The following is a 12,743-nucleotide window of genomic DNA, read 5'->3' as shown; positions in this document are numbered from 1 at the left end:
ACTCGGCGTCGGCGACCCGCCGCCGGAGAGGGAGCAGCTCGGCGCGGGCGGAGGCCAGCTCAGCCTGCGCCGAGGCCAGGGCGGCTGCGGCGGCCTCCTCGCGCCGCTCCACCTCGACCAACCTAGACTTGAGGGCAGCGGTCCTACCTACAGCCTCAGCCTCTACGAGCTTCAACTTCAGGTCGAACTTATCCTCAAGACCCGCGCGAGCCTCAGCCACCCGGCGATCAACCTCCTCCTGGGCCCTGGCCACTCGCGCACCGACGTCATCCTCTGCTTGAGCAACCTGGCACTCCCTTGTCTCCAGTCGTTCGAGTTCAAGGCTGCGCTCCACGGCTTCCAGCGCCAGCGCCTCCTCACGCTTCCGGATCTCTTCCTCCTCGGCAGGCCTCCCCCTCAACGACGCAAGGGCAGCCCTGTGTGCCTCCACCTGCTGATTCAAGACGGCGCTCCAGGCTTGGAGCTCCCACGCGCGCTTCTCCATGGCCTCGCGATGGCGGTCAGCTTCCCGAGCCTCTTCCAGAGCTCGGGAGCAGGCCTCACGGGAGGCTGCGAGGGAAGCCTCGACCTTCCCATTATCAAGCTCGCGCTGGTGGCGCCCGAGGTTGATGGCCACCTTCAGCTTATGCCGCTCCTCCACCAGCCGAAGACCCTCGGCCACAAGGCGCGTGTCCACATCCACGAGCTCTTCACCAAGCTGGTTCATTGCGCCCATCGCCTCCTGAAAGAGCTCGTGGCGAACAACGCTCCTTTCTCGCATCGACCCAAGCATGCTACTGACTTCATCCTCCGCCGCAGGGACCGCAGATGGTGCCCAAAGCGACTCGCCCGCATCCAGCAGGGGGCTGGGGGCTGGTGCCCGCCCATTTGCTGGTCGGGCCTCGCAAGAGGCCCGAGCGAGTGAAGGCCAGCCGCTTGAAGAAGACCCCAGGATCAAGGCCAACCAGTCGCCGTCCACGACCAGGGGAGGAGCCCTTGGTACGCTTGCTGTGCTCCAAGCAAGGCCGCGAAGAAGGGACGACAAAGGCGCGAGCTCAAGACACCTTGACGACGGGCCGACTCCCACGATTGACCCCATCCCTTGGTACGCTTGCTGTGCTCCAAGCAAGGCCGCGAAGAAGGGACGACAAAGGCGCGAGCTCAAGACACCTTGACGATGGGCCGACTCCCACGGTTGACCCCACGCCGTGGGCAGTGCATGAGCCCGCGGCGCTCGAGTTTGGCGGGGGAAACGGGGCGAGAGGAAGCTGCTTCTCAGGAGATTTCACGGCCTTGGCAGAAGGGGTCCTGAGGAGACAATCGTCAGGAAGGAAAGCAACACGCAGAAGATCACCAAGATGAGGTACTTACTCGTCAACGGCGATGTACTTCCTTGATGACCCACAAGTATAGGGGATCTATCATAGTCCTTTCGATAAGTAAGAGTGTCGAACCCAACGAGGAGCAGAAGGAAATGATAAGCGGTTTCCAGCAAGGTATTCTCTGCAAGTACTGAAACAAGTGGTAACAGCTAGTTTTGTGATAGGATAATTTGCAACGAGCAACAAGTAACAAAAGTAAGTAAAGTGCAGCAAGGTGGCCCAATCCTTTTTTTAGCAAAGTACAAGCCTGGACAAACTCTTATATAGAGAAAAGCGCTCCCGAGGACACATGGGAATATCGTCAAGCTAGTTTTCATCACGTTCATATGATTCGCATTCGGTACTTTGATAATTTGGTATGTGGGTGGACCGGTGCTTGGGTACTGCCCTTACTTGGACAAGCATCCCACTTATGATTAACCTCTATTGCAAGCATCCGCAACTACAACAAAAGTAATAAGGTAAACCTAACCATAGCATGAAACATATGGATCCAAATCAACCCCTTACGAAGCAACGCATAAACTAGGGTTTAAGCTTCTGTCACTCTAGCAACCCATCATCTACTTATTACTTCCCAATGCCTTCCTCTAGGCCCAAATAATGGTGAAGTGTCATGTAGTCGACGTTCACATAACACCAATAGAGGAGAGACAACATACATCTCATCAAAATATCAAACGAATACCAAATTCACATGACTACTAATAGCAAGACTTCTCCCATGTCCTCAGGAACAAAAGCAACTACTCACAAAGCATAAACATGTTCATAATCAGAGGGCTATTAATGTGCATATAGGATCTGAACATATGATCTTCCACCAATTAAACCAACTAGCATCAACTACAAGGAGTAATTAACACTACTAGCAACCTACTAGCACCAATCCTGGACTTGGAGACAAGAATTGGATACAAGAGATGAACTAGGGTTTTGAGAGGAGATGGTGCTGATGAAGATGTTGATGGAGATTGCCCTCTCCCGATGAGAGGAGAGTTGGTGATGACGATGGCGATGATTTCCCCCTCCGGGAGGGAAGTTTCCCCGGCAGAACAGCTCCGCCAGAGCCCTAGATTGGTTCCGCCTCGTGGCGGCGGAGTTTCATCCAAGAAGATGGCTTGTTATTTTTTTCCCATCGAAAGACTTCATATAGCAGAAGATGGTCACCGGAGGGCCACCAGGGGGCCCACGAGGTAGGGGGTGCGCCCAGGGGGGTAGGGCGTGCCCCCCACCCTCGTGGGCAGGGTGTGGCCCCCCTGGTGAAGTTCTTGCTCTCAGTATTTTTTATATATTTGGAAAACGTCTTCCATGGAGTTTTAGGACTTTTGGAGCTGCGTAGAATAGGTCTCTAATATTTGCTCCTTTTCCAGCCCAGAATCCCAGCTGCCGGCATTCTCCCTCTTTATGTAAACCTTGTAAAATAAGAGAGAATAGACATAAGTATTGTGACATAATGTGTAATAACAGCCCATAATGCAATAAATATCAATATAAAAGCATGATGCAAAATGGACGTATCAACTCCCCCAAGCTTAGACCTTGCTTGTCCTCAAGTGAAAAGCCGAAATCGAAAAATATGTCCACATGTTTAGAGATAGGTGTCGATAAAAATAAAATATGGACATGAGGGCATCATGATCATTCTTAGAACAGCAACTTATATAATTCTTGCCATATGATTTCTTATGCTAGAGTAATAATTCAATCACAATCTCAAGTATGAATAGTAAACTTCATTGAAAACTAACAAACTATAATCTCAGTCATTGGAGCAATTGCAATTTATCATAACATAGGAAAGAGTCAATGTATAAGAGCTTTTCAGCAAGTCCACATACTCAACTATCATATAGTCTTTCACAATTGCTGACACTCACGCAATGCTTATGGGTATGGAGTTTTAATCGGACACAGAGAAAGATAGGGGCTTATAATTTTGCCTCCCAATGTTTTACCTCAAGGGTAATGTCAACAATAATAGTTCATGAAAACTCACATCCAATTAGCCATATATACCAGGATCTTTCCAACATACCATGCTTGCCAAAGGATAAAAGGTAAAAAGGAAGGGTGAAGATCACCATGACTCTTATGAAATGTAGGAGATAAAAGTAAAAGATAGGCCCTTCGCAGACGGAAGCAGAGAACGTCACTTTATATTGCCACTTGTGATATGGACCTTTATTATGTTGTCTGTCGCTTTTATTTCTTCCATATCACACGATCATATAAAGCTTATTTCTCCCACACTAATAAGTCATACATATTTAGAGAGCAATTTTTATTGCTTGCACCGATGACAACTTACTTGGAGGATCTTACTCAATCCATAGGTAGGTATGGTGGACTCTGATGGCAAAACTGGTTTAAGGGTATTTGGAAGCACAAGTAGTATTTCTACTTGGTGCAATGAATTTGGCTAGCATGAGGGGGAAAGGCAAGCTCAAAATGTTGGAGGATCCAAGACAATATAATTTATCTCAGATGTAAGAAAACATAACCCATTATGTTGTCTTCCTTGTCCAACGTCAACTCTTTAGCATGTCATATTTTAATGAGTGCTCACAATCATAAAAGATGTCCAAGATAGTATATTTATATGTGAAGACCTCTCTTTCTTTATTACTTCCTATTAATTGCAACGATGACCAAAACTATGTTTGTCAACCCTCGACAACTTTTATTCATCATACTTTTTCTATGTGAGCTCATTACTCTCCATAAGGCTCACATGATCTCTTTGTTTCTTTTTATTTCTTTCTCTTTTCTTTTATTCACTTAGGATCATGGCAAAATAATCAAGCCCTTGACTCAACACTAATCTTTATTATATAGCTCATGGACTTGATTACATAGAAGGATTTATAAAGCAAAACTCACAACTAGATCATACTAAGAACTTTTATTCTACTGGATCAAAATATTACCAAAAGGATCGAACTAAGAAAAATGGTAAAGACAAAAGTGATGGTGATACGATACCGGGGCACTCCCCCAAGCTTGGCAGTTGCCAAGTGGAGTGCCCATACCAGATACTCAATTCTTCTTTGTTGGTGGAGATAGTGGTGATTTTGTTGATGGCATAGGCTTCTTCCTTAATTCGCGCTTGAGAACAGAATTTTGGTCCCTTAGGTCCTCGATCTCCTGCTCCAGGCTCAGTATCCTTTTGCATAGTTCCTGTTTGTTTTCCTGCAAGAGGCGAAAAGGGATAAACTCGATCTTAGTTTTGTTTATTCTGTCAGGGAGGCTTGACTTTTTGAACTCCACATGCATGTCCCCAGGTTGAGGTAGTGGGACTTCAACTTCATCTGAGCTCGTCTCCTACTTTCCCTTGGGTTCATAGTCCTCTTCTTCTTCTGTAGTCCAACCACAATGCTCCACATCCCCATAGACTTTAGGATCTGCAAGGTAATCAGCCACATAGCTCTCTCCTTCCGAATCTTGGGACGACATGTTGTTCAAATCTGCAGCAGGACAGCTCGAAACAAAGACAGGAGATATTTGCGTGATATGGGAGTCAAAACCCCCGGGAGATTATATAATGAGTTTTTACCGACAAAAATACGTATCGTGTAAGAAAACGGAGTCCGGAAAGCACACGAGGTGCCCACGAGGTAGGGGGCGCGCCCAGTAGGGTAGGGCGCGCCCTCCACCCTCGTGGGGGCCTCGTGTCCTTCCCGGACTGCTACTTATTTTTCTATTTTTCTAAATATTCCAAAACGGAGAAATATTGCCTTAAAAACTGTTTTGAAGTCGGTTTACTTACCGTACCACATACCTATTCCTTTTCGGAGTCTGAAACGTTACGGAAAGTGTCCCTTATGTATTCCTCCGGGGTTACGGTTTCAATAACATTGGTTTCAACATTTATGGGATTACCTGAGATATAGTGTTTGATTCTTTGACCGTTCACCACCTTCGGATTTGTGCCTTCGAAGTTGTTGAATTTTATGGCACCGGAACGATAGACCTCCTCGATAACGTAAGGACCTTCCCATTTAAAGAGAATTTTTCCTGCAAAAAATCTTAAACGAGAGTTGTATAGCAATACATAATCACCTACATTAAACTCACGCTTTTGTATCCTTTTGTCATGCCATCTTTTAACTTTTTCTTTAAACAACTTGGCATTTTCATAGGCTTGGGTTCTCCATTCATCAAGTGAGCTAATATCAAATAACCTCTTCTCACCGGCAAGTTTAAAATCATAATTGAGTTCTTTAATAGCCCAATAAGCCTTGTGTTCTAGTTCGAGAGGTAAGTGACATGCTTTTCCATAGACCATTTTATACGGAGACATACCCATAGGATTTTTATATGCAGTTCTATAGGCCCATAATGCATCATCAAGTTTCTTGGACCAATTCTTTCTAGACCTATTGACAGTCTTTTGCAAAATTAATTTGAGTTCTCTATTACTCAATTCTACTTGACCACTAGACTGAGGGTGATAAGGAGATGCAATTCTATGATTAACATCATATTTAGCAAGCATTTTACGGAAAGCACCATGAATGAAATGTGATCCACCATCAGTCATTAAATATCTAGGGACTCCAAATCTTGGAAAAATAACTTCTTTAAGCATTCTTAATAGAGGTGTTATTGTAAGTGCATCTAGTGCCACCCCTAGTTGGTTTTGGAGTATTGACGACAAACCTAGTTGAGGGACTAATGTGTTTGTGAGAATTGCAGGATAACACAGGTAGAAGTCCCTCATTGATTCGGTTTTCCTACCAGAGATGACCCCTAAAAATGTATGAAGACATTGAAGTCAAAGGTGGTATATGAAGATATTCACATTGAAGACTATGACAAGAGAAGACACCACATGAAGCCTATGGAGCTCGAAGACTTAGATCTTTCGTAGTTCTTTTTCTTTTTTGTTTGAGTCATAGGAAACCACCGTACTGTTAAGTGGGGTCTAAGAGAACCAGTCAGATGACTGAAGTGATGCCTAACCAAAAAACCTTATGTCTTCGAGTGAAACGACTATGAGAGCGGAGCGAAATCTTATCCCAAGTCGGACAAGTCAACTTTGCTTGTAAGCCAAGTAAAGTTGCCATGTGAGTTGAAATCTGACCGTTGGAACACGTGTCAGTTCCTTAGTGACCCAGGGTCATTTCGGACAAATCAGGTCGGGTTGCCAAGAGCTATAAATAGCCCACCCCACAACCATACGGTTGGCTGCTCAGATTGAGAGTACGGCTTTTGTCGTTTGAGAGCAACCCACCTCGAAGCCTTTCAGAGAGAATTCCTTGCGAGGATAAAGCCCTAACCACCAGAGCCAGAGAGAATTGGGCATCACTTAAGTCTTCTTGTGTGTGTGATCTGAAAACTTATTACACTTGAGGACTGTGCATCCTCCAGCCGGTTAGGCGTCGCATTCTGAGCATCCAAGAGACATTGTGGATTGCCAGTGAATGAAGTTTGTGAAGGTTTGGGAGTCTTCCTTGAAGACTTATCAGAGTGATTGGGCGAGGTCTATGTGACCTTAGCTCAAGGAGAATACGGTGAGGACTGGGTGTCCTGAGCTGCGTGTTAAGGACTGGGTGTCCAGGACTATGTGTCCTAAGGTTTAAATACCTAGCCGCCCCAACCAGACGTACAGTTGTCACAGCAACTGGAACTGGTCCAACAAATCATTGTCTTCAACGAGTCACTGGTTTCATCTTCACTTCCCTTTACTTACTGTTACTCCTTGTGAAGTCATTGTATGTTTGCACTATCATTTGTCTTCACTGAGTGACTGCGTGTTCTGTTTGGCTTCACAATATCTTCCTACCTGATCCTTACTACCTAGATTGCTGCTATTAGTCATTGTGCTTTCACTCTATTGAATACTTGACTATGGCTTGCCTAGTGTAGTCTACCTTCCGCTGCAGGGTAATAGGTTTATTTCTATCGTTTGTCTTCATAACTTCCACGTTTTGAAGACTTTCATAAAAATCGCCTATTCACCCCCCCTCTAGTCGATATAACGCACTTTCAATTGGTATCAGAGAAAGGTGCTCCCTTGTTCTGTGTGATTCGGTTTAACCACCTGGAGTTTTAGCTATGTCGACTGCAGGGATAATTAAAGTCTCCGCTGCGTGCCCCGTCTTCGATGGAACTGAATATCCCTACTGGAAGAATAAGATGCGCATGCATCTTGAAGCCATTGACGTCGACCTATGGTATGTCGTCAAGAACGGCGTTCCCAAGGCTGGAGAAGGTGTCATTGCCGCTGATGTCAAGAAGTTCGTTCAACTGGACTCTACTGCCAAGAATATCATCTGTGGTCATCTGACCAAAGGACAGTATGGCCGTGTGAGTGCTTTGGAAACATCTAAGCTGGTCTGGGACTGGCTCTCCAAGGTCAATGAAGGCGTCTCAACCCAGAGAGATCAGAGAATCAGTGTCCTTCGCAACCTCTTCAACCGCTTCAAGCGAAATGACAATGAGAATGTCCAGCTCACATTTGACCGACTCACTGACATCACAAATGAGCTTCAAGCCCTTGGCGCTACTAAGATCACCAAACATGAAGTCGTCAAGACACTACTGAGATCACTTGATAGTTCGTTTGACACCCTAGCCCTGATGATTCAAGAATGTCCTGATTTCAAGGCACTCGATCCATCTGACATACTTGAGAGGCTCAACACACATGAGTTTCAGCTTTCTGAGAAAAGAGATATCTATGGTCCAAACTATGGGCGAACTCGTGCCTTGAAGGCAAAAGCTGTCTCCTCATCTGAAGAAGAATCTGACAGCAGTTCGGATGATCCTGAAGACATTGGAAGGGAACTTGCTATGCTTGTGAAGAAGTTCCAAAAATTCACCAAGAAGAAAGGTTTCAGAAAGTCTTCCTGATCAAGCTCAAGGAATGATGAAGCTTCTGCTCACGACTATAAGAAGAAAACATGTCACAAGTGTAAGAAACCTGGCCACTTCATCTCTGAGTGTCCACAGTGGGACAATGAGAACAAAAATAAGAAGAAGAGCAAGGAATATGACTCTGACGACAAGAAGAAGAAGAAATACTCAAAGTCTTCTTCCAAGTCTTCCTCAAAGTCTTCATCACACAAAAAGAGCTCATCTGGCAAGGCACGTGCATTTGTTGGCAAGGAAATGGATTCAGAGGAGGAGTCCACTTCTGAGGAGGCGGAGGTGGAGTCTGAGGAGGAGTCCGATTCAGGCGTCGCAAGTCTGGCTACAGCATACGTTGCCAAGTCCATCTTCAACACTGAAGACAATGACTTCATCACCAACACCGATGCAAATGACAAGGACTACTCCGCTTCTACCTACTGCTTCATGGCACGCGGTGCCAAGGTAAACACACGCACTACTCACTATCAAACATCTAGTGACGATGACTCTGATTGTGGTTCAAAACCCAGCTACAAAACACTTGCTAAAATTGCAACTGAACAACAGAAAGCTATGGAACATATTCAAAAACTGTTAGACAGAAGCGATGATCTGTTAGGTGCTGAAATGACTCGATCTGAATCCTTAATTGAAGACATAAAAAATCTTCATGTTAAGTATGAGGAACTTGAAAGTCGTCATGAAACTCTCTCAACAACTCATGAAAATCTTTCCTATGATTATCTTCAAAGGAAGCAAGATCTTGAGAAATTGAGAGCGGTTCATGAAGATCTTCAAAAGGAAAACGAGTCACTTCGCGCCAAACAGATCAGTCCCGCTCGGGAAGGATTTGAACCACCATGTATTAAATGCATTGAGCGTGATAATGCTACTACTGTTGCTGAATGTTCTACTGCTACTACTGTTGCAATATCCTCAACTGTTGATGTGGGAACTAACCCCTCTGCTGAGGATTCCACTGCTATTGCTGATGAGAATGCTAGGTTGAAGACATTGCTTGAAACAGGGATGTACAAAAGTCTTAAAGGGCATCAGACACTATGTGATGTCCTCAAAAAGCAGATTTTGAACCGAAACCCGAGGAAAGAGGGTGTTGGGTTCATAAGGAAAATGAATGCTGATGGCTCTTACTGGAAACCTGAGCAGTACCCCAAAACCACATGGGTTGCTGCAAAGGAATTTTCAGCAGATCCATCCACTCTATCTGGGTTCACTTGTGCTAACCCCATTGTCATTGATGAATCCTTTGATGCAAACTATAAACTGTTTAAGAATCAGAATGGTGAAGTGTTTGCCAGGTACATTGGTACTAACTGCAGGAATGGACCGCCTATGAAGAAGACCTGGGTTCCGAAAAGGTGTATGGAGAATCTTCCTGTGAATGTCATCATGACACCTCACGTGAAGAAGACAAACCTCAGACCAAAGGCTTCATACGGTCCAAAGGCTTCATACAGACAGAGGACTCACCTGAGTCGCACTAACGCAAATGTTTTGCAGGGAAACCATACTCAGGCATATGAATATGAGAGCGGTTCATCAAACCGCCATGTTCATAAGACCAAGAACTATTCTGCTTATTCTTATGAGTACTATTGTCCACTTGCAAGACTGTTTGCTAGGGCTCCAAAGCCAAAGTTCTCAGATGCTGCACTTAGACTTATTGCTTCTAAGCCACCATTGAAGATGTGGGTGGCTAAGAAAGCTTAACTCTCTTTTGCAGGGAAAGGTCTCCAGCAGAAAACCAAAATCGTCTGACGCTATTGCTGGGGACCTTAAACATTTTGTAGGGCGCAAGATCAAATGCCCGAATGGTCTTACTATGTACTTCGTTCCTGAGTCGCTTGCTACTCTCCCTATTAGTCCTAATCTGGATCTAAGCTTTCATAACCCACTGGTTCATCAAAAGTTTTTGCTTCACAATGCTCTTCGTGAAGCCTATCCCCCTAACTGCACTGTAGGGTACGACACCAGCGTCTTCAGAATGGATTATTGATAGTGGGTGTACAAATCACATGACTGGCAAAAGAAGCCTTCTTATGGACTCAACCTTACGTCCATCCGACAAGAGCCACATCACATTTGCTGACACTGGTAAAAGTAAGGTATTGGGTCTAGGTAGAGTTGCAATCTCAAGGGATCAACACATGGATAAAGTCATGCTTGTTGAATCCCTTGGCTTCAACTTAATGTCTGTCTCAATGCTTTGCGATTTAAACATGATCATAATATTTGGAAAATATCATTGCGTTGTTCTAATGGAATCTGACAAGTCTCTAGTATTTGAAGGGTATCGAAAAGATGATTTGTACGTGGTAGATTTCTCAGCAGGACCACAGCTTGCCGTATGTCTTCTAGGAAAAGCTTCAGAATGCTGGCTCTGGCATCGGAGGCTTGGGCATGCTGGCATGAGGAACCTCCACACCCTAGCAAAGAAGAAGCATGTCATAGGAATCGAGGGCGTCAAGTTCAAGAAAGATCACTTATGCGGTGCCTGTGAAGCAGGAAAGATGACGAGGGCCAAACATCCCTCGAACACAATCATGACCACTACTCGACCCTTCGAACTACTTCACATGGATCTTCTCGGTCCCACTCATTACTCAACTCTTACTACTACTTCTTGCCTCTATGGCTTCGTTATTGTTGATGATTATTCTAGATATACTTGGGTGCACATAATCCTTTACAAGACTGAAGTGCAGGACGTCTTCAGACGCTTCGCCAATCGAGCTATGAACAATTATGGCGCCAAGATAAAGCATATCAGAAGTGACAATGGCACTGAATTCAAGAACACTGGCCTTGATACATATCTTGATACCTTGGGCATCACACATGAATTCTCAGCCCCGTACACGCCACAGCAGAATGGCGTCGTCGAACGCAAGAACAGAACACTCATTGAGATGGCCAGAACGATGCTAGATGAATACAAGACCCCAAGAAAATTCTGGCCTGAAGCCATTGATACTGCATGCCATACAATCAATCGTGTTTATCTTCATAAGCTTCTGAACAAGACATCTTATGAGTTCCTTACTGGCAAGAAGCCAAATGTCAGTTACTTCAGAGTATTTGGCGCAAGGTGCTGGATCAAGGACCCACATCACACCTCAAAGTTTGCACCAAAAGCACATGAGGGTTTTATGCTTGGATATGGAAAGGATTCGCACTCCTACAGAGTCTTCAATATCTTTCATTACAAAGTGGTTGAAACAGTGGATGTGCGGTTCGATGAGACCAATGGTTCACAAAGAGAGCAACTGCCAAATGTGCTAGATGAAGTTCCATCCAGTGAATCAATCAAGCTAATGGGAACTGGAGAAATTATACCTTCTGAAGCTCATCCTGAAGAAGAACTTATCATCTCAGCACCTGATCAACATGAAGACAATGCTCAGCCTGAAGACATTCCTTCTAACAACGACAATGATCAGCAAGAGCAAAATCTTCGCCCTGTACATCCTCGCGTTGCCAATGAAGTGCAGATTGAAAGAATAATTGATAGCATCAATGCACCCGGTCCACTCACTCGTTCAAGGGCAACTCAGCTAGCAAATTTCTGTGGGCACTTCGCATTCGTCTCAATAACAGAACCCAAGAAAGTTGAAGAAGCCTTCATGGAACCTGAATGGATTCAAGCTATGCAAGAAGAGCTTCAACAGTTTGAGCTGAATAATGTATGGGAACTAGTTAAGCGTCCTGATCCACGGAAGCACAATATAATAGGCACCAAATGGATATACCGCAACAAGCAAGATGAGCATGGTCAAGTTGTCAGAAACAAAGCTCGTCTGGTTGCTCAAGGATATACTCAAGTGGAAGGCATTGACTTCGATGAAACATTTGCTCCTGTGGCTAGACTTGAAGCCATACGCATACTGCTGGCCTATGCAAATCATCATAACATACTTCTATATCAAATGGATGTGAAGAGTGCTTTTCTCAATGGCAGGATTGAAGAATAAGTGTATGTTGCACAACCGCCTGGCTTTGAAGATACAAAACATCCTGACATGGTATAAAAGCTCAACAAGGCACTGTATGGCCTCAAACAAGCCCCTCGGGCCTGGTATGACACACTCAAATACTTCCTGAAGAGCAAAGGCTTCATACCTGGTTCCCTAGACCCCACTCTCTTCACGAAGACATATGATGGTGAACTATTTGTATGCCAAATATATGTGGATGACATTATCTTCGGCTGCACCAATCAGAAGTACAGTGAAGAGTTTGGATATATGATGCAAGAGCAATATCAGATGTCCATGATGGGGGAGCTGAAGTTCTTCCTTGTTCTTCAAATACGACAACAACGCAATGGCATCTTCATATCTCAAGAGAAGTATCTCAAAGATTGCCTGAAGAAGTTCGGTATGCAAGACTGCAAAGGCTTCACAACACCAATGCCAGCCAAACATCATCTGGGTCCCGACGACAATGGTAAAGAGTTCGATCAAAAGGTATACCGCTCCATGATTGGTTCTTTACTTTATCTAT

The sequence above is a fragment of the Triticum urartu genome, chromosome 1 (genome assembly GCF_003073215.2).
Source record: "Triticum urartu cultivar G1812 chromosome 1, Tu2.1, whole genome shotgun sequence".
Taxonomy (NCBI): Eukaryota; Viridiplantae; Streptophyta; class Magnoliopsida; order Poales; family Poaceae; genus Triticum; species Triticum urartu.
This window is presented reverse-complemented; position numbering follows the sequence as displayed.